This window comes from Lissotriton helveticus, chromosome 4_1 (genome assembly GCF_964261635.1).
Source record: "Lissotriton helveticus chromosome 4_1, aLisHel1.1, whole genome shotgun sequence".
Classification (NCBI taxonomy): Eukaryota; Metazoa; Chordata; class Amphibia; order Caudata; family Salamandridae; genus Lissotriton; species Lissotriton helveticus.
Window position 1 is genome coordinate 2,010,848,293 of NC_136063.1, and position 23,760 is coordinate 2,010,872,052.

Genomic DNA, 23,760 nt, shown 5'->3' on the forward strand with positions numbered 1-23,760 from the left:
TTCAAATTGTATGGTGGTGAATTTACATTACCTTATTGCAAAACTACCTTGATTTTGGGGGGGGGGCATCTGAGTTTGTGGCCCGGGGCTCGGTGGTATTCTTTGCAAAGTAGCAAACCCAAACAGTTCTGAAAACTAGACACCCGGGGGACTCCAGGGAGGTATGGCATGCATGGGTCCCCCAATGTTTTCCTACCCAGAACTCTCTGCAAACCTTAAAATTAGGTAAAAATTGCACTTTTCCAAACTTTTTGGCGTGGGATCGCCGGGTCGGCAAAAAAGTCATACCACCCTGCGTTCCCCTTGTTCTCCCGAGTAAAAGGATACCTCACTTGTGTGGGTGCCCCAAAGCAGAATACGCCAAAAATGAATTTTGAAAAAAGTAGTTTTTACTCATATTTACGTTTTACAAATTAAGCACCCCAGCCTAAGTCACATGCCTTTGGCCCACCCACACAAGTGAGGTATCATTTTACTCGGGAGAACAAGGGAAACACTGGGTGGTAGGACATTTGTTCCGGCAGCGAGATCCCACCCAAAAAAGTATGGAAAAGTGGGTTTTTTGACCAAAATTTCAGGTTTGCAGGGGTTTCTGGGTAGGAAAACATTGGGGGACCCACGCATGCCATACCACCCTGGACTCCCCTGGGTGTCTAGTTCTCAGAACTGTTTGGGTTTGGTAGTTTCCAAAGATGCCTGCCAAGCCCCGGGCCAAAAGCTCAGGTGACCCCCTCAAAAAATAAGATTATTTGGCTAAAGGTAAAGTTTTTGTCTCCACAGTATGAATTGGGCCTTTTCCTAAAGCAGCCGCTATGCCTACCCACGCAAGTGAGGTACCATTTTTATCGGGAGACCTTGGGGAACGCTGGGTGGGAGGTAATTTGTGTGTGCCCAGTGATGCCACGCTTTCCCACACTAAAACGTGTGAAAAAACTGATTTTTTACCATGCAAAAAATGAGGTTTGCAAGGGATTCTGGGTAAAGGAACGTTGGAGGATCCACGCAAGCCATACCTCCTTGGAAGCCCCCGGTTGTCTACTTTTCAGAAATGTGTGGGATTGGTAGGTTTCCCTAGATGGCTGTCTCGCACGGGGCCAAAAACCCAGGTAACCCCTCTTGCAAAAGCTGGTGGACTTAGGGGTTACCAGCCAAACACCACTCAGCGCACACCGACAGCCAACTACCACTCCACACACACCACCAGCCAAGCATCACTCCACGCACACCACCAGCCAAGCGCCACTCCACAAACACAACACCATCCAAGCACCACTCCACACACGCCGCCAGCCAAGCACCACTCCACACACACCGCCAGCCAAGCACCACTCCACTCACACCGCCAGCCAAGCACCTAACCATACACTCCGCCAGCCAAGCAAAAATCCACTAACCCCCCCAGCACAACTCCAATCCATGCACTATTCCAGCCAAGCACCAGACCACGCACACCACCAGCCAAGCGCCTGTCCACGCACACCAACAATCCAAGCACAATCCTGCACACACCACCATCAAAATTAGAATTTTTTAAAGAAATACCACAAATCAAATGTAGAAACCTACAAATCTGCTAACACAAATTCAAAACCTAAATGCTTTGGACTAATGCAAACCTAAAAGCAAACAAAAAAATATTACAGAAAACAAACCAGACAGTACACTTACAAGCTCAATGAAACTCCCAAAACTTCTTTTGTGTGTGGTACGATTTAAAACAAGCTGGCACACACAATCCAGGATTTGAAGGACAGTCAGGACAGTGCATACGAGACTCCCTCCGCACTTCTCTTCGCCAACAGACTCTACATCTTTTAGTGGGTTTGTCTTTTGCAGTTGTGGGAGGAATGTATTCTGGAAAGTGGCGATCTTTCAGTCTAGCCACTTCCTCCACCACTCCAAATCTTGGCACACTTGCCTGTTCCACTAGTACAAGGCTGCCTATTATAGTCTCCTGAAACTTAACAAAAGGCATCTTTGACTCAGGACAAGATTTCTGGAAAACAACAAAAGCATTAAAGGATGCCAAGTGGAAAAGATGGATAGCCAACTTCTTGTACCAAACGTAAGCCTTTCGAAGAGCAGCATAAGGTTCCAACCTCTGATCTACTCTGTCAACACCACCCATGTGCCTATTATAGTCTAAAATGCACACAGGTTTACGCACTTCAGCAGTCTCACCCCGAACTGGCAGAGCTTCAGTGCTTTCGTCATGGATAGTAGTCAGCATGTAAACATCTCTCCTGTCTGAAAACTTCACAGCTAGAAGCTTCCCACATCGCAATGCAGTAGACTGTCCCCGCACAAGCCTTTTGCAAACAAGTTCTATTGGAAAACCTTTCCGGTTACTGCGCATCGTGCCACATGCAACAGTGCCCACTTTGGCCAACTCCTTGAACAAACGCACACTAGTGTAGAAGTTATCTACATATAAATGGTGGCCTTTGTTAAATAATCGTCTACCTAGTTCCCACACAATTTTCTCAGTCACTCCAAAAGTGGACGGACAAGCAGAAGTGTTAATGCTGGAATCCTTACCGGTGTACACCCTGAAATTATAAACATATCCAGTCTCACTGTCACACAGCATATACAGTTTGATGCCATAGCGTGCCCTCTTACTAGGAATGTATTGCCTAAAAACCAAGCGGCCCTTGAACAACACCAAAGACTCGTCCACAGCTATTTCTCTTCCAGGTGCAAACATCTCAGGAAAACGATCAACAAAGTGATCAAGGACAGGCCGAATCTTAAAAAGACGGTCACAATCAGGGTGATCGCGTGGCAACGCTAAATCATTATCAACAAAATGCATCATGCGAAGAAGAAGCATATATCGATCACGAGTCATAAGTGCTGGAAATATAGATGTTGCCATCAAGGGACTAGTGGACCAATAAGAAGACATTGATGGCTTCCTTAGCAAGCCCATCAAAAAAGTTAATCCCAAAAACTTCTTCATCTCTTCAACATATGTGGGAGACCAATGGGTAGCTCTGGAATGGGGCTTAAGGCTGGCACTGTGGTCCCTCAAATACTGCTCTGCATACAAATTAGTTTGCTCCACAATCTCCTGCAAAAACTCATCGTCAAAAAACAATTGAAAATATTGAATTGGCAAAAAATTGTCAGTATCCACTCTACACCCTGGAACACCAGTGAAGTCTGGCAATTCCGGCTGCACCATGCCAGGGGCAACCCAGACGTCATCACTAACATGAGGAGAAGAAGCCACCCTAGCCTGCAGGCCAGATGCCTCTTGCTGCACTACATCAACGGGAACACTAGCATCCCCAGATGCCTCTTGCCTCACTACACCAACAGGAATACTAGCATCCCCAGATACATTTTGCATCTCTTCACCAACAGACGAACTCACATCCCCAGCTGCCTCTTGCATCTCAACATCAACAGAAGAACTCGCATCCCCAGATGCCACTTGCTGCTCAACAACAACAGAAAGACTAGCAGCACCAGATGCCTCATGCTGCTCAACAACAGGAAGACTAGCAGCACCAGATAACCTTTGGCGCACCACAGCAATGTGAAACCTTTTGGGCGCAGCCTTTACCACACTTGCCTGTTCCTGACGAGAAAAAAAGGGAAACCTTGAGGACCTAGGCTGCCGCTCACATGGCTCTTCCCTCTCTACCGGCACATCAATGTCCCTCTCTACCACAGGCACTTCATCAGCACTAGAAGAAGAATCATCATCCGATGATACCATGCGAAGAGAAAACTCACTGCCTGAATCTTCTGCACCTAACTCAAGCTCCGAATCGGAGTCAGTGTCTGGACCATGGTCAGAGGAAGACTCAAAAAGCAAACTAACAACCTGCTTGGCAGTAATCCTGCGAGCAGCCATTATCCTTACAAATCAAGAAGACTACACACACAAGTGAACAACAACCTACACTGTGCAAAGGAAGAAGTAAACAAGGTAGAGTCTTCACACAAAAATCAATACACTCAAAAACAATTCAAATCTAACCAAATATAAGAAGACTCACCAGCACCTACTCTGCTGAAACACAGCAAAAAGAAAGGAAATCCCACTGGAAAGAAAAAAGTATAGATTAGACAAAGTACACATCAAGCAGCAATACAAAAAAAAAGTTAACAATCAAGAAACACAAAGCCACACAAACAGCAATAACTTCACTTTTCATAACAACACATTTATCTAGGAAAAATAGTACAAAAAACATTTACTTACCAAGCACATGCAACTACACAAGCTGCAAAACCAGCATTAACCGAACCACAACCTACACCAATACAAACAGCAAAAGCCTGGATCAAAAACAAAGAAGAAAAAAAATAATTTAATACTACATTTCACAAACAACATAACAAATGAATAAACAATACACAAATGTACCCCCAAAATCACATCCACACAGATGGGCCATCAAAAAGGGCAAAACGGACAAAAGTACGGGTTGATTTGCCCACCGGGGGGGGGGGGCCAGAACATCTAAATTTAAAATCCGACCCACCTGAAAGCGACCCTTGCACAATGGGTCACTTCCTACAATCTAAAATAAAATCCCTGGTGCTAGTGAGGGCATTTCCACCGCACAATCGCAATGCTGTGCGCGACCGTGAGCCAGAAATGCCCTGCAAAGAGACATCAGAAGAGAGGAAAATCACTTACCTCTCCCCTGAAGCCTCTTTGCAAACCCCCCCAAATATCTCAAAACCAACCTAACACCTCCAGGCGCAGGAAGCAAATGGCTTCCCGACCGCCTGGGAATCCCTGAAGATGTTGGCGCGTGCTGTGCGCGCTGACATCATCAGGGATTCTCATGGGGAGGGGGACAACAGAATTACTGTGGTTAACTGCGATGCTGGACAGAGGCACTTGCATCCTTGATTTTCACAAGCGCAATCCTAAAACAGTTCCTATGACCAGGAGCTTCTTTCTCCCCATCTGCTGCTCTCAACAGTCTCTGACCATTTATACACATAAGAGGCATGTGAACTCACACAGAAGATCCCCTATTGGCAACGCCCACCAACTAGCGGAGTGCACCATCTTTCCTAAATTTACCCACTATGATGGACAGCTCACTCAAGGGACCTGTGCACACATTGGTGCGATGGCATAGTAACACACACGGACACTGGAGACAAAGCAAGCGCTCGAGTTGCAGCACAAATTCAGAAAAACATTCATCAGCCCAAAAACATTTGTGACCTTCCCACTATGATTCACAGCTCACACAAGGGACCCCTGCGCACATCTGTGCAATTGCATAGTAACGCACACATGGACACTGGAGACAAAGATGGGGCTCGAGTTGCAGCACAAACTCAGGAAAGCAATCATCAGCCCAAAAACATTTGTGAACTTCCCACTATGATGAACAAATGGTCTCTGCTTCCAGATACCTAAGAGCGTTGCTAGTTTATTCAGATAACAACCAACACACACTGGGGTCGATTGTGAAAATATGGTATTGTGTACAAAAAAGGGGAGAAATGCTCCTCTTTTAGGTGTCCCCTCACTCACCAGGGTTGCCCCACGGTGACATGCTTCATCATTGGGGCCATCCCAGTCCTCTACGGGCTGGGGCGTGCTGCGACTTGCGAAAGTTACGTAGGAGCACTTTATTAGACTATGTGTGGTGCATGTGTATTTGAGGAGTGGACTATGTGATGTGTGAAATACCTGCCCAGTAGGTTTACAATAAACTTTATTCTTGCCTCTAGGTGGTAATAAACGGGGTGGAAAGATAGGCTGCCCTAAACGTAATGTGTCCAGATGTACCTATCAACTCCTATCGTCGACATGTTTCGTGCATACCCCAAACACTATGATGGACAGCTCACACAAGGGACCCCTGCGCACATCTGTGCAATTGCATAGTAACGCACACATGGACACTGGAGACAAAGATGGCGCTCGAGTTGCGGCACAAACTCAGGAAAACAATCATCAACACAAAAAAATTTGTGAGCTTCCCACTATGATGGACAGCCCACTCAAGGGACCCCTGCGCACATTTGTGCAGTTGCATAGTAACGCACCCATGGTCAATGGAGACAAAGATGGCGCTAGAGTTGCAGCACAAATTCAGGTAACAATCAACAGCCCAAAAACATTTGTGAGCTTCCCACTATGATGGACAGCTCACTCAAGGGACCCCTTCGCACATGGCATAGTAACACACACATGGTCACTGGAGACAAAGCATGTGTTTGAAAAGCAGCACACAAAAAAAAAACATTCATCAGGCCAAAAACACTAGTGAGCTTTGCCTAGGCAGCACAGGTGTGTTTTTTAGCCACTTCAGAAACACACATCAGTATAAGTAATGAAGGACAGAGGCACTTGCATCCTTCATTACAATGAGCACTATTATTTTACTTTATAAATGACCCCCATCGGCATTTTTGTAGAAAAAACGGCCTTTCAACAACATTGCAGCAAAGAGAAGACTTCATAGATAATGTTCCCCCAACAAGGGGAGCGACCCTTCCCCAAGGGGCCGCTCCCCGAACTACGAAATTGATCATCCATGAAAAAAAAAAAAAAATCCCTAACATTCCTGCTGCACGATCGCACGATCGTGCAGCAGGAAACCTCTAAATGCCACCGAGGGAAAGGAAAAGCCTTTCCTTTCCCTCCTTAGAACCAATACTGAAATCTCCCCCGCCCCAGCCGCAAAACTAACCTGTTTACCATCCGACGCGCAGGAAGCAAATGGCTTCCCTGCGCGTCGGTAAACAAATGGAGCCTCCGGTGACGTCAGCGCGCCTCGCGCGCTGACGTCATTGATGACGCGGGCGGGGAGGGCGGGGGGAGGCAGGGGAAGGTCTTCCCCTGCCATCCCCGCAGAAACTAAAAAAATCGGGCTGACTCGGGGGGAGCGCTGGCGCTTCCCCCGAGGGTGGGGCTCATGACGAGCTGGGCTCGTCATGAGCGTGCGAGGAGGCTACGCCATGACGAGCCCAGCTCGTCATCAGCCCCGAAGGGGTTAAATCTTGAAACAGAGTTGTTCGTTAAAGCAGAAAAACACTGCAATGGAATTAAGTCTTTTTCTACTATTAGTTCTCCCCATTTTACTATCCCGGCTCTACGCAAAGGTAGGGCCAAAGTATCTTGCAGGCATGCCGGGGTACCCGGGGAGTTCCAAATTGGTGTTTCTTGATTGTAGTACGATATACCTAATAGTACCCTAACTTGAACCTAGACTTTAAGGACGGCAATACGAATCTTCAGCCTGACCTTTTTGTAGAATTTGGGGTGGCCAAATTTTAGGAGAAATGAGTCGGCTTGAAAATTATGCGACTTTGTTAAGGCTACAAAAAGAGGTGAGTATGCCTGGGAGTTGTTGAGGAGTTGGCGAAAGTTTTTGAGATGGAAAGCACAATAATATAAGTATAAATCCGGGGTAGCTAAACCGCCATTAGATTTTTTCCTCCTAAGTTTCCCCTGAGAGATCCTGGGATTCTTATTTCCCCAGATAAATGAGCAAAAGAGCCCTTGTGCTTTCTAAAACCAAGTTTTAGGGAATTCCAGGGGGATGGTATCGAATAAAAAGGTAAACCTAGGTAGGTTCGACATTTTTAATAAGTTAGATCTGCCTATGATGGACGGAGGAGGTTGATCCCATACCTGCAATTGCTGTTTTACACTGGTCAACGTTTTCTCGAAGTTTAATTGAACTATCTTATCAATATTCTTTGTGATTTGGACCCCAAGATATCTTGTTTGTGTTTTTAGAAGTGTGCTCTTGTAGGGAGAATTCCATAACATCAACTCAGTTTTCTGCTGATTTATAGAGTAGCCCGATACCTTTCTGAAATTTTCTAGCTGAGCCCAGATTTCTGGAAGTGCTTGTTCCAGATCCCCTGACAGAATCATAAGATCATCTGCATAGAGCCCTATCTTTTTCTCCCAGCCCATACAGATGAAAGGTGGAATAGTTTGACATGATCTTAACCCCTTCGGTGCTCATGACGGAGCGGTTCCGTCATGAGCGTCGGTTGAGCTGTGCTCATGACGGAACCGTTCCGTCATGACCACGCCCGTTTCTATTATGGCCCAGCACCGGAGGGGGAAATAGCGGTCGCACCAAAAAGGTTAATTTACATGCCAGGGGCTCGATGTAAAAATTGAAAAGGAGAGGCGAGAGGGGGCAGTCTTGTCTAGTCCCTCGGGAAATTTAAAATTGCTTTGTTATTCCCATTGACAAGTATCCTTGCAGAGGGATGTTTATAAAGGGCTTTTACTGCTGCTACAAATCTTTCTCCCAAATTGAAGAGATTAATTACTTCTATTAAAAAGGGCCAGCTGACCCTGTCAAAAGTCACGCTCTGGACTCAAGGTTCAAATAAACAAGAAACAAATGCAACAAGAATTTCAATAAACCATAAATTAATTCTTTGGTCTATTAGGCAATTTGATGTCTATTTTCTCTATGTGCACATAGAGGAAAAAGACATCAAATTGCCTAACCTTGAGTCCAGAGCGTGACTTTTGTCTTTTAAAAAAAAAGTGCGAGCAGTGAAATATACTGTTCAAAATGATTGTGTATATATCAAAATATATTTGTGTATATATAAATGGCGTATTTATGTTGTAGAAATGTATTGTGTTTGTAAATTAACAAAAACGTTAAGTGTCCTTTTCACACATGAAATAAAAGAAAAAAACTTAAAATAATAAAATAAAAGGGTACGAATGAGATATACCCAATTAACCTAGGAGTATCACTTGGTTTTTTCCTCAAAGTGGAGGATCTAGAGAAGTGTGCAGTTGGTAAATTGTGTTTGTATACCTGTTACCTATGGTCCAACCAACTACATGTCCCAGGACCTGACTCCCTGTCTTTGCAGACCTGCCAAGAAGGACTGCTTCTTCACCTACAAAGTACCCTGTGTGCTGTCTGCAGTCTACATTTCTGCTTTATTGCCCCCAGTTATCTCCCAGGGCTTGGTGGCCTGTCCTATGCTATTGAAAACTTAGTGCATAGTGAGCACTTTGTTCTTCAGACTAGCGTGTTTTGGGAGGATCCCTGGACGATAATGCACTGATCCTGTGCCTCTAATCCTTTGGCACGATTAGCGCTTCATTCTCACCCCAGAGTAAGGCGAATGGTGAGCGCTTCACTGCTGATAGACCAGTGCATGGTGGGTGGCTTACTCGACTGAGACCATGGAGGAGACCCACCTCGCCGCCTCCCATCGTAGCCCCTCCAGAATTTGAGACCGTAATTGATAAGGCTTGGAAACCAGTGCTGGAAGAAGAGGACACAGTGGCTCGGTGGGTGTGGGGGTGTCTCTGCCAGCGGCAGTGTTTTGGGCTTGCTTGACTCGGACCCAAGCGATCCCTGTGGGGTTGCACGGCACTCCTTGCCATTGGAGGAAGACCTTTGGATTCTGGCCATACGCAGAGGACCCAACGAGGTCGCCTTCCCAACTTGGAAGGTGAGTGCTCCGATTTCTTTCCTTATACTCTTGGGGGCACTGGAGCTTCCACATGCAGATCGGGGTAGATCCTCGCAGAGGCCACAGTGAAACTGTTGCTGGCAGGAGGCCCTTTAAATCACTGCATTTCCCAAAGTAGGCACGCTGGAGTATATGCAGCTTTTTAGTCGGGCAAAAACACGTTCCTAACAAGTAAGCCAGAGCACATACCATAACCCTGCTATACAGAGGGCAGGTGTTTCCAGGGTCCAAGGTCCCTGAGTGTTGCTTCAATGATTAGAGAAGTATCTTGTGATGACTCAAAAAGATTCTGAAAGCTTATCAATAACACTTAGAAAGGTTCTGGAGCAGTGACCAACGCAAATATTAGTGAGACGGAGTGGGTTCAATACCTAAAATCAGATTTTAAGGGAAGTTCTTTGGACGCAACAGCCTTCACTTGCCCAATAAAGATAATTTGTCACAATGTATATTTACCTTGGCAGAGGTAGAGAAAGTCATTAAACATTTGCGGGCAGACTGTGCCTCTGGCCCAAATAGGTTTCGCAGGCACACTTTAAGCAATTTACATAAAGGTGGGCAGCCTTTTTGGCATTGATGTTTACTTGCAATCTGGCAAATGATGTTCTCCCTGAAAGCTGGTGAGGCTCAATAATCCATCCCAATTTTAAAGGAGGACAGGCACGTTCAACCAGCAATTTCGGCGAATCGCAAACTCTAAAGTATCTGGCAAGTCTTCAAGAAAATGATAAATAAGTTGACCAAATTGCAAAGTTGGACTGCAGATAAAGAAAGGTTATCCAAATGTACCCATGGGTGACTGGTGCTAAAATCATTTTCAACCTTACTAGAATTGCCACTTCTTGCAGCACCTTATCATCTGAAGGTTAAACAGTAATTTTTGGCTCTTAAACTTGGTGAGATAGCCACATTAGTTTTCCAGTCAAAATGGAGAAAAGGCAGCCTAGGTGAAGGCCAGAACTACTACCTGAGCTGCAGCCAGGTGAGGCGATGGCCGTCCTCCTACCTAATAGGTAAGCCGGTCCTTATGTCAATTAAGGGTAAATATCCCGCTATGAATAATGAATAAGCTTGAGATATCGCTTAGTAATTGTGAGATGTACTCAATAATGTTGACGTCTCTTTTTTGCTCTTTTCTATGTCCTGTCTGGGTGTGATCCTCCTTCTGGTCTGTTATAAGCAGTTTCTAAGAGGAGGACTTTCCATGACCTAAACCAGGTGATATGGTTATTAGTTTTTATTCGATTTGATTTCTTCACTAATTGCAGTAGCGAACGGTCCTGACGAAAGCTGTGGAAAATTCCACAAAAGCTGAAACATGTTGAGCAACATCTAAAATAAGCAGCTATTTGGTAAACCTGCTTTATTCTTTTGCACTGTTTTTAATTTTGGAAGTCTGGGAGACACTTAATAAAATATTTTCTCTCCACACTCCAATTTTACATATGCACCTCATTTCACATTTTCACTAACTCACGCACTGCACACCAGTTACCCTACTATATGGTGACCTCCATGTATCTCCCACACCATATTTACTATTCTTAAAAGATTGGCATTGATCACTGATAACTCCTAGTGTTTGCCAACATAGGGCCAGATGTAAGTAGGCTTTTACCGGTCGGTAACGGCCGATTTCGGCCGTTACCGACTGGTAAATGGATTTTGAGATGTAGGGGGCAGAATCGGTAAATTTACCGATCGGTAAATTTACCGATTCTGTAAATTACCGAATCGGTATTTTTACCGATTCGGTAATTTTGAGATGTAGGTGGGACTCTTCTGAGTCCCACAAGCCTTTCCGAATCGGTATTTTACCATCAAATTCAATTTGATGGTAAAATACCGATTCCGGTGTGCATGCACATGTGTGCATGCACACCTGTGCCATATGACAGGCAGACCTGCCCTTAGGGCATGTATGCCTGCCACATGGCACACAAACCAGTTTTGGGGGTGCTAGAGGGTGTCAAAGTGACACCCCCTGCACCCTTGTGAAATTCGGTATTTACCGATTCGGTAAATACCGAATCGGTAATGCCCATTCATTCCTATGGGCTTCAAAGCCCATAGGAATGAATGGGCATTACCGGTCGGTATTTACCGAATCGGTAAATACCGAATATTACCGATTCGGTAAATGCACATCTGTATTTACCTACATATCAGTACTTCTATTTTACCGATTCATAAATACCAAATCGGTAAAATTCGGTATTTATGAGTCGGTAAAATAGATTTACCTACATCTGGCCCATACTCTCTCTGGTGTAGGGAGAACCCAAATGATGAAAAGGGCGGTACAGGATGGGTACTGATGGGTACTTTTTTCACACCCCGGTGATACCATGTTATGCTTACAGTATACACAGGTATGATTCTTTTTCCTCCTCTATAAGTAGATCACACCTATATCAGCCCTTTAAAAGATGTTCCCACAGACCCATAGACATTTAGAGTGTTGTTACGTGTTTGGCTTATCGGGGGTTATGTCTATGCTGTGGTCTCTATATATGCCCTGAGACCCTCTTTTTCTAACTGTTGTTTCTTATGAAGGCCAGAACTGCCCACTATGCCATCAGGGGAACGAGACCCTGTTGCACATCATATGCATCTGTCCAGTACTGGACAACCAGCGATGAAGTCTAGTGAGAAGAGAGTCGCTGGATCCAATAAATACATTGTTGAACATTAGATTAGTGCAGTTTCTGGTCTTCAGAAACTTGGCTGTGTATTAATCGGGTGCTGGGTGATTTTGGGGGGCTGTGAAGAGGATTGACAAGCTCCTAGTGGGTGGTTCTAGGGCATGTTGGTAAAGGGTTGCTAGAGATATTGCCATAAGGTTTTGCCAATCCCATCAAGTTATGCAAATAATTCTGAGCGGGCAAATTGATAAGTGAGGACGGGCTGCTGCGGGAAAGTATCAGAAGCTGCTCCCTATTCCGTCACGCTATGGCAATATGTGCCTAATAAGCAGTTACTTTTTGCACATTAGCACTTTATCAGCACTGTAGACATGCACATGGGCATCTTAACTGCATCATAGTCTGGCACACTGGCACTTTATCAGTAGAATTACAACTGGCCACAAAGTAAATCATATACATGCAAATTCATCTGGGAAAAAGCCGTTTCATGACCAATCAATTGTAGAGTCGTAGGAAGGTGCTGTGGTTAACCCATTTCACCCTATCGCCTTTTACTAGTTGTACACTAGTATTTTTACTTTTTTTAATCATGAAGAGCAGCAAATAATGAAAATGTTTCCCAATTAAATGTGCAATGGTTACAGATGTATAATAAGTTGTATACCTTTTTTTTTTAATGTTTCGTACTTCATGGCTTTAGTTATGTTTATGGTTTTAATTGACTAATAAACTATCTTATTAATTCACTATACGGAGAAGGAGTTATATCATTCTGCAAAAAATGCATTTCAAGTCACTGGGATGAAATACTGCTGTTCTTTCACAAGGACGTCTCTTACACCCAATAGAAAACAAATAACTTTAAAGTGCTGAAGCCAGTAACGCACAACAGCCATGTATATACCTGTTAGCATCACAAAATTGGCTAAAATTCACATTGTGGTGATCCACCCTCTGACCCCAACTATTAAGTAAGGCAAATCATGACTCATCCCACTAAAAACATTGGGACAGATTTACAAGCCCCTTGCGCCACTTTTGCGTCAATTTTTCCCATGTTAAAAGTGACGCAAAAGTGGCGCAAAGGGTTTGTAAATCTGCCCCATTAAGCTTTGGCATGCTTCAAACCTGGGCACATAACTCACACCCTATACATGCCAACAGCTGCAGCACAGTCAGCGAACAGACAGAATAAACCATACTAAACAGCCTCGTTTGAAGCAAAATTTCATTTTCTTTTTCTTGGTACAGTGCCTTTTCACTCTGTTACTAGTTAATTGTTACTAGCTGCAACCAAGAACTGGAACATGAAACGGTTTGCAGCCATATCGGCAGATATAAAACAGGTGTAAAATCAAACCCAAGCATATGCGCAACATTCAAGCTGCACAAAACCAGTTGTGAAAACAGCCATGTTACTACCGCTGTGATACCTTGTTTGGATTGTTCCATTACTCGTGATGTACATGAGTTAATGACCGAAGATTTACTGACTGTAATTTTGTTTTGTGTATTTTCTTATTGTACTGATCATTTGCTTTTATCTCTACTGTTGTTGACTTACAATGGCACGGGTTGGCCATGCTTTTCTTTCAGTGCAGTTGAAAATCGTAATAAAACAACTTTTTTTTAAAAACGTAATCCATATTTTGCTTCTGCTCATCACAGCATACAGCGTGGGGGAAATGAGTCCACCCATTTTACCCACTGGCTTTCTTCACACCGAGTGACTGCACAACGTTGCACACATTGTACACACCCACTTACAAATAGTTCCACTTTCTTCAATGACAGAGTGGTTTAAAGTGTGCGTTTTATTCATTATATTATTTTTAAATATTGATTTTTGCTGCACTTCAGATACCCAGTCAGATCGTGATTTATTATGTGTCTCCTTTATAAAGTTTCTGTTATAAAGTGTTTAGTTGGCAGTGTAAGATTCCAGCTGCCTGCAATCTGAGCACTTCGTTGGGTGGTGATTTCTTCTTCTCGCCTTCACAAAAAATATAAGTAAAATGCAAGGTGTGACTGTAATATTAGCAAATGAAAATCACTTGTATGTGATATTAGTGATTGTTATTTTAAGTAAAAAAAATGTTGTACGAATATGATGGCCACATTTAGTTGATATGTGTTTTTTTCTTTTGACGCCATTTGCTTGTAAAAAATCATTAACAACGTAGCCATTGCAGCTAATGTCAAGGCCGGGCATATGGGCTTTGCCAATGCTTGTTTTAAAATAAGGCTTAAGTGCTCACACTCCTTGGCACGGTTAATATTGTCACGATTTATCTTCAAGTTCAACTAAGATTTCATGAGTTCCCTGAAAGAACATTGTTGACAAAGAATGTAGCATACTCTTTTGACTGAGTCATTTTGAAATAGTGGCTGAGCGGTTATATATTGACATTTGCAGAGTCCGACTAGTGTAAGTGCTATTTGTACTGTAGATTCGTGCAAGGTAAACAAACATGTGCTTAGACTACACATGACACAAACGGGTCGATCAGTGAAAATGCTGCTGCAAAATTGCCTGGTCTCCTGAGCAAACTTTCTCAGCGATGCAATGCATGTCGTTTGCATTTGACTAGATGTAAAAAGAAATCTTTCGTTCACATATTCTTATGATATTCCCGCTTCAACGAACGTTCAAAATAAAGTTCTGACTGTACACGAAGAGCCATCATTTTACTCATTTACATTGTGCATGGGGTGAACATCGAGTACATGCTTGCTTTGCTCCCGAAATAACTGCTAAGTAATCCATTTAAAGATAATTACAATGAAGATTAAGTGCATTGCCTCTGCCATAATTAGAATAGCATGAGCGGGGGAAGCAGAATGGAGACCCTGGAGAACCTCGGCAGGAGGTGTATAATCTGAGCCTAACATAATCAAATGGAAACAAATAGAACATTTAACGTATTAAAGATTCAATTAGGAAAGAATGTGGCCAAGGAACTAAACATTATAAAATCATAAGCATTATTCTATTCACTCTGAGCTCCTTAACCTCCTAGAAGGATCACAAAGTGTGCAGATGAGAATCAAGGCGACTGAATTACATCTCTCCCTCTGAAATAATGACTGTTGACAATGTATTTGAAAACTTGACTTAATTAGTTTTTTACCATAACATCGTTTTTGAGGATTAAACAATCTTTGAAATAAACTAAGAACAAGATATTCAGGTTTGTGGTTTTCTTAGAATACTCCAGTCCTGAAAGCAACAGTACTTTCTTATCTTCCTGTCCTCGTCCCATTCCTCATGAATGGAGTGAATGTGCCCATTCACTTCCTCAACAGGCACATGCATCTAAGCTTTTTGCGATCGCAAACGGTGCGAATCGCAAAAATCGGCCGTTTGTGATCGCAAAACCAGCTTTTGGGATGCAAGAAGGGTGAAGGCCCTCGCAATTTGAGAATTCGCAAATATTTGTGAATTCTCAAATGGCGATTGCATTTAAGGAATCACAATTTGCGATTCCTTAAATGCAATGCATGAAAGTTTAAAAAATAGAGATTTCACAAATTAGGGGGAGCAAATTACCATGAGGTTGAACCTCATGGTAATTTGCGGAAACTTTGAAAAATGCACTTTTGTGCATTTTTCAAAGTTTCATGTTGTGCACACACATGCCCTTAGGGCATGTGTGTGCACAACATATGTGCACAGATTGATTTCGGGATGCAACAGGGTGCCCTTTGGACACCCCTGCACCCTTGTAATCGCAGTCTCAATTTGTGATTCACTAATTGCTAATCGCAAATTGAGGTAATTTGCGAGTAGCAATTAAGGAATGTTTAGAAATCGCAACATTTTCAGCGATTTTTTCATGCATAGGCTTTTGCGATTTCTTAATTGCGATTTCTTAAAAATCGCAATTAAGAAATCGCAAAAGCCAACAATGATGCATGTGCCCGTAAGTTACTCTTATAAACAGACCTGGCCAGGATTTCGCGATTTGTGATAACATTTTGTAAAAAGGCGCATTTATACAAAAGTGTCTGCGAAATTTATGGAATGCGGACCCTCACTTCTCTTGGTCCAGTGGCTCTTGCCACTGGACGAATAGAAGCAAGATCCTCACGGCAGACAGGTGAGGTGGTGTTTATTTACATGTCTCACCTGCCCTGCTGTTCATTCCTTTGTATGGAGAAGCATCTGCGTTTGCCTGGAGAAGCCCGACTGCACCTGACCTCAGCTCCAATTGGGTGGTACTGTTAGAGTGGAGACCGGGGTTGGGGGTGGGGGGGAGATACCAGACAGGTTTTCCCTATCCAGGCCTCCTGTGCACCTGGGGCATTTCTTTCAATTTTGACCCAAGCCCAGTGTACAGGGGCCCCAGAGACATTGTTTTATTTCATTTGGGCCGCCCCACACAAGGCAAACGGCGGGCCCAGGATCTTTTGAATTAATGTTTTGGGCCTGCCGCATGCTCAATGTCTGGCGGATCCAGAAGCATTGGTTTTTTGTGTTTGGGCCTGCCCATGCTGCCATTATTTTTTAACGGAGATACAAGTGGTGTTCCCTGTCTTCATGACCTTTACAACGATCTCAGTGGTGGTGGGCTTCTACTGCAAGCACCTAAGGGTACCCAGATAACGTCAGATCAATTTGCTGGAATGCAAGGGGTAGAGAATGGAGCGCACTTAAAAATTATGACGGTACATGCAGAGAGTGAAGGTGCTTGCTGGTATAACTCTAGAGCTCCATCCACCAGACATGAAAACATCCATCGTCCTAATAGCAAGGCTATAGTGACGTGTATTGAGGATAATGGCTGTAAGCTCAGTTAATATAGCCTTACAGCCCTCCCTCTGCCGAGGGCTTCACTGGTTGTTAAAGACCCTGAACCCCATAACGAGGGTGAGGTCCTTCCCATTGGAAATCATATTCTCCAAACAAATGTATACAAATCCATAAGTAATGATGGCAAAGTGCTCAAGCTGAAAGTAATGTGACCATAAATACTGCTTGACACCCGCACACACACAGTAGATAAACCTGGCAGCACAAATACTGTACACAGTGCTTTGGTATAAACGTTCATGTTGTAAAATACCTCGTAAAAATAAGATCTCTGAGTTTACCTGTTGTTTCCTACCTGTCATCTAATCTCCAGCTTCCTCAGGATGTTGATCAGCCCAATACTATTGGAGACTGATTCAGGTAATATTAAAGACTAAAGTGTCGGTAATTCCTGCCATCCATAACCTGTTGAAACGGGAATGAAGAGACTTTCAGCCAGATTCATGAACGAAAACTCGGCTCGCAAAGGCCAGATTCTCAGAATCTGGCCCTTTGCGAGCGCAATTTTTGCATTTGGGATTCATCATCCCAAATGCAAAAATCGCTATTTGCGAAATCGCATATTTGCGAGGAATTGCATTTAAGGAATCTCTATTTGAGATTCCTTAAATGCAATTCATTAACCAATTTTAAACTGCGAATTCGCAATATTTGGCCGCTATTTACCACGAAGTGTGACTTCGTGGTAAATAGCGAAAAAATAGAAAAAAGCACTTTAGTGCATTTTTCTCAGTTGCATGTTACACACACACATGTCCTTTGGACATGTGTGTGCGCAACACCTGTGTAAATTTGCATTTCAGGGGTGCTACAGGGTGTCCTTTGGACACCCCTGGCACCCTTGAAATCGCATCCTTAATTGCGATTAGCAAATTGCTAATCGCAAATAAGGAATAACTCCCCATTCATTCCTACGGGCCTGTAGGACCATAGGAATGAATGGGAAGTTATTCCTTATTTGCGATTAGCAATTTGCTGATCGCAATTAAGGAAGATGTAGGAATCGCAATATTTTTTGCAATTCCTACATGAATCCCGTTTTGCAAGTCCTTAATAGCGATTCCTTATGAATCGCTATTACAGACTCGCAAAACGGGACTTTGATGAATCTAGGTGTTTATCCTTTGGCACCTGGAGAGACTGAGTTACTGCAGGTTCTGACACTTGATTCTCACCTTCCTAATCTCATTTGGAAGCATTCTTTGCTTACTAAAGATGTCACCTTAACTGATCCTGTGGATAGGAAGGTAGAGGCAACTCTTAAAAGAGCACATGCTGACCTCGGCATGTCCTTACGATACGAAATTCATTAGTTAAGAATTGTTAGAATAGAAAAATATGCTTTAGCATTGTTTTATGTAAGTTAGCATTTGCTACGCCATTTTATATCATGATCGAAACTAATCCTTCGTCATTTCCGAGAAACTGCCTTTTCTAGTTTATGTTTCTTCAGAGCTGAGTTTTGCTACACTAATGAATGTACTGTTCTTATTAGCGCATACCTTTCCTTTAGACTTAGGCCTTTTCCCACTTGTCTAGTGGTGGGTTCAGGCAGAGTGACCTTGAATAGTAGGTAATGTGTGCCCGGCCTCACAATCGAAACGTACTCCTTTGTAATTTACTGTCCAGCTGCATCTCCTTGGAAAATTCCATGGTGGGATTCATTGGTTTCGAAGTGTACAAAATGTACAGTTATGATTGCTGATATCAGTCCCTCTGCAGCACTCCTAGCGACTGGGCAGACAGGGCTCTGCTCTGAGTGTACTTTAAATAAACTGTTATTGGTTTGTATTCTCTACTGTCTGACCGACTCTTCATTTGGTATGGAAGGCTGAAAGGTGGTCATGAGTGACCCGAGTGACCCTAATCAGGTCACTTACTTCAGATTTTCCAATCTTATGTCAGCAATCTAGGAAGGTGAGGATTGGTCACAACTATTGGCCCTCATGGAATTCCAGGCACAGTTCCTTTTGGACATCACTTTTTATAATTTGAGGGTGTTTTGATTGCCTCAACAAGTTCAGTGGCAGCAAAATAACATTTGCAGTTACAAGATTGAAAGATGGAGATGGCTCAATTGAACTGCTGACTTAAGATGCCTTTTTCTGATAATAGATTGCAAGATGATGAGTTACAGGAGTTTCTCAAAAAATCATTTAAGAGACAGAAGCATGTCCAACCATTTTGACCAAAACAAAAGATTTGTGAATCTGGAAGGAAAAGGTCTGATCTGTTCAAAAGACGTAGACCAGATTTAAAGCAAATCCGATCAGGGGTCGTGTCCCTCTTGTACACTGACTGCGAAGGGGGGTTCTAAGCAGCCTTCCTGACTGGACCGTACCCTCCCTAGGTCCTGTTGGAGGTCGTGTCCTTTTTTAAGAAGATTTGGAGGACCTCCATGTCATACAACTAGCAGTGTCACAGGATTATGTACCCCTTTAAATCAAAAAGGGGGGGCACTGTTCCAGTTTGAGGGGTGCAAATCGTCGCCCACCCAATGTAAAGGGGGGGGGGTACACTACCGGACAGTGAGGACAATATGGCTAGCTCCACCATACAAGGTGACTGAAACTCACTGGCATCATTGAAGAAACAACAGGTCAAGATTGCACTACATGGCTCCATTATGACAGAATACCTGAGAGACGATTCCGCACCCAACATCCTACTAATACGCACGGCACCTAGAATCTTCCTGGATAAACTATTCTTCAGACGGGAATGGAGCCAGATCGCATGGAAATGTACCCGCAACTGGTTGATCCTGATTATTGGTACAGCTAAACACCTCTCCGAGGCATTAATCATTAAAATGAATATTACGGAGAAAGGCATAAAGACGGGCATTAGCATTTCCGCTTTTGAACACGTCTGGCCTAAATTTAATGTGGAAATGACAGCCCACTGGGACTACCTTCTGCAACAGAAGATCTCTAAGCTACAGAAGGACATTAAAAAATTTGATAGGGAAATGATATATCCCTACACAAAGGAAGATTTCCGACCATCTGACACCGATGCCTCATCAAATGATGGCTTGTTGACCTCGGCAAACTCTGGACGCTCCTCATACAGTAACTCAAGTAACAGCAGCTGGGGAAGAAATACTAATAAACTGGAACTCCTCCCACCGCCATCACTACCCCCTATGCCACCCATGTATGGGTATCTTCACCAACCCTACCGACCGCAAGGTCCCATGTGCTACCTGGAATTCCACGGACCACATCAGGGTTTCCAGCAGCCCTTTTTCCGAAACGTGCCATCTACTTTTCAGAACAGAGGCAGGGGGCAAGGCAGAGGAAAAAGAAGAGGGCAAAAACAGGTGCAATGGCAGGACACGGAGGCACAACAGAGAACGACGAGGAGCATGACACACCCAAGGCCTTGATAGTCATCCAATCAGAGAGACAACTCAGCACCGACGAAGTCACCGTCCTAGAGATGGGAGTTGGGTTTGTACCCACCCCAAAAGAAGACAACTTTCGCTTGAATGGAGAACTCCACCAGCTGTTCCAGAAGATAAGATTAAGATCCTTCTTCAGCGACAACTGCATACCGAATCGTCAAGACACAGGTCTGAGACCCCCTCCAAATGTACCCCAACAGCAGGGATGTCCCCAGCGAGTAACTGACCTTCGAAAAAGCTGTACTTAAGGAGGCCAGTTGTATCACTAGAAAACCAACATATGACAGCATGCCGAAGAAACTACGCAATGCGGTTAACTCCCTCACAGACGATGAGACAATTATCTTCAAAACCCGCGGACAAGGGGGCGCAACCGTCATCCTCAACATTGAGGACTATGAAAGGGAATGCTCCAGACAACTCATCAGTACTGAATACTACCACAGACTGGAGACAGACCATACGGATTGACTACTCTGACTGAAATGTATCATGGAGAACGAGACAGCCACTGAAGGTTGGATCTCCACCCAGGAGGATGCTTTCCTGGTGAATGGGAACTCCAGGATGCCCTATTTCTACCTTTACTGAAGATTCACAAAGGAGTCGTGCCCCCACCTGGCCACCCAATTGTATCCTGCATAGGCTCACTGTTGGAACCACTCAGCCAATTCAGAAATCACTTTTAACGCTGCTAGTCCAAGCCACTCCAGCATACGTGGACACACAGGATGTCCTACATTTAATACAGGAGATCAGTAATGACAATACAGAGGTTATTAATCTCCTCCTCACCCTTGATGTAGAAGCTCCATACACAAACATTCCCCAGGACACTACCATCTAGGCAGTGGGGAAATTACTACAAGAGACTGACCTCCCAACCAATACTGCGGCCGACTTCTTCACCGAGATCATCACTATTGCATTGAAAAACAATTTCTTTATGTACAAAACCACCATCTATCACCAGGTACAGGGTACCAGCATGGGCAGCACCTTTGCACCAAGCCTGGCAGGGTTATACATGGCACAGTTTGAGGCTACCAACATCTTCACGGACAACAACCCATTCAAAGATAACCTCATTACCTGGAAGAGGTATATCGATGACGTTCTCATCCTTTGGAGTGGAGATGTGGATACCAGCAACCGATTCCATGATTGGCTCAAGAACCTCAACCCCTACCCATGCTTCTCAAAGACTGCCAGTGACAAAGAAATTCCATTTCCGGATTTACTTATCACTATGGAATGTGGACAACTCCACATGGCTACATACAAGAAGGCGACCGACCATAACAGCCTCCTCAGCTTTAGGAGTCATCACCCCAAGGCCCTCAGGAAGAACCTCCCATACCGCCAATTTTTGAGAATATGACGCAACTGCAGCAGCATCCAGGAATACAATGCTCAAGCAGGCTCCCTCACCTGGAAACTACACAAAATGGACCAGCCAGATGAGGTAATTAACAAGGCCAGAAAATGTGCAAAAAATAATGATCGGCAGGCATTATTGGAAACTAGGGAGAAAGAACCAAGCAACATGATTACATGAGTGACAACCTTCACACCGATGTCCAACAGAATCAAGAACACCATTAAACGGAACTGGAGAATCTTGAATACTGGCACCCTGAACCTGGACCTTCGTCGTTTTGCATTGAAACGAACAACAAATTTGCGTGATCAATTGGTCAACACCAGACCACGAGCTAGAAAAAAAACACAGGACAGGACCCTATGCGACTTACCTCCAGTAAAAGGCCATTTCCCATGTGGCACATGCAGTGCATGTCCCTCCACACAACACACTACGACCCTTCATCTGGATAACTTCACATGGGAAGAGCGTAGACACATGAACTGCAACACCAAGAATTGTGTTAACCTGATTACTTGCCTGTGCTCACTGAGATATGTGGGATGACGACCCAACCAAAGTGAGGATACGCAAACTTAGAAGCACAATCAGATGTGGCCGGACGGCTACTAAAATGACGAACCACTACACCAAAAAAGGCCACTCCTGCAACGAAATATAATGGACGATACTGGAAGTGAACCAGATGTGGAGCAACAAGTCTCTGTTTTGCCGCGAATAACGCTGGGTGCATCGTCTCCAAACACGTGACCATAGATTCAATGATGAAATGCCCTGGGTGGAACTTTAAACACACCCAATCTTCCTAAACACTCTATATTTAGCACGCACCAGACAGACGACCCTCCACACAAGGTGGGATGATAGGCAAGTAAATGGTGATTCCTGATCTAACCCGTGTGTTAGGCACCGCTCAGTATCACACGACCCACTACATTTTCATGTTAGGCTGGCCCCCCATGAGTTGGAGCACATTTCGTATCCCTCTAGTGTGTAGCATGTAGCTATGGCATTAGAGGTATTTTTTGTCAAATGGAATGCTGATCCAACTATGCAGGAATATAATTCATTATGGCCCGGCAGTCACACCTTCCAAATCACGGCACCGGGACTTACATCTTGAGCGATATACATGCAAAAGCCCCAGAGCGTCATGGATCCACATGACGACCAGGATGTGCACAATGCTTGCTGCACATGCGCCGGGGACAAATATCTCCGTAGCACTCATGCGCAGCATATCTCTCTTGACACACACACAGCTGCGAGAGATGATGCCTCTGAATACCGGAAGAGGCCCCCTCCCCACACAAATGAGTTTCACTACTTAAACCCATCCCCTCCGATGACCACACGTTGCAGGAAGGAGTACGGATGGGGTAGGTGCAAGAGAGTCAGCACCCGAGCAAAACTGTGAATAAGGCCGCTGGTCTGGGGGCATCAGAAGCGATGTAGAAAGTTTACTACACCGCACGACACTGTCAATTCAAGGGGTTTATCTGATGTTTGTGCTTTACATTAAGTCATCATCTGTTTAGCCCTGTAAGGTGAGGATGTAAATGTAAATGTAAATGTTGTAGTACTTGTATAGCGCCCGAATCACCCCACATGGGGTCTCTCCGGCGCTTGTACGAATAGCGCTTTGGAACCCTTCCTGGCTTTTCCCTGTGAGGCGCCCACTCCTGGGCACCCCCAAGGTGCAGCCAGGCATCCTAGCGCTTTTGGGGCCGTTGTGGAGATTAAGCAAGCTATTGCCCAGAGTTGCAGAGTGGGACCCATGATTAGAATAGGCACCGAGGCGAGAACTATCCGGTCTGAGGAAATTGAGCCCAAGACCCGCCGAGGAGGGAATTGAACCCTGGTCCTGTGCCAGAGCTCTGCATCAGGGTCTGCCGCTCTAACCATTGAGCCACATTTCTCCACATGTCCTACTTTACTAGCCCATGGAGCAACTCTCCTTATATTTTGAGGTAAGAGGATGTCATGATAATAACTACTGTAGATAACACTCATGGGGGAGTAGTCATAGCGCTCCGGAGGCTCCAAC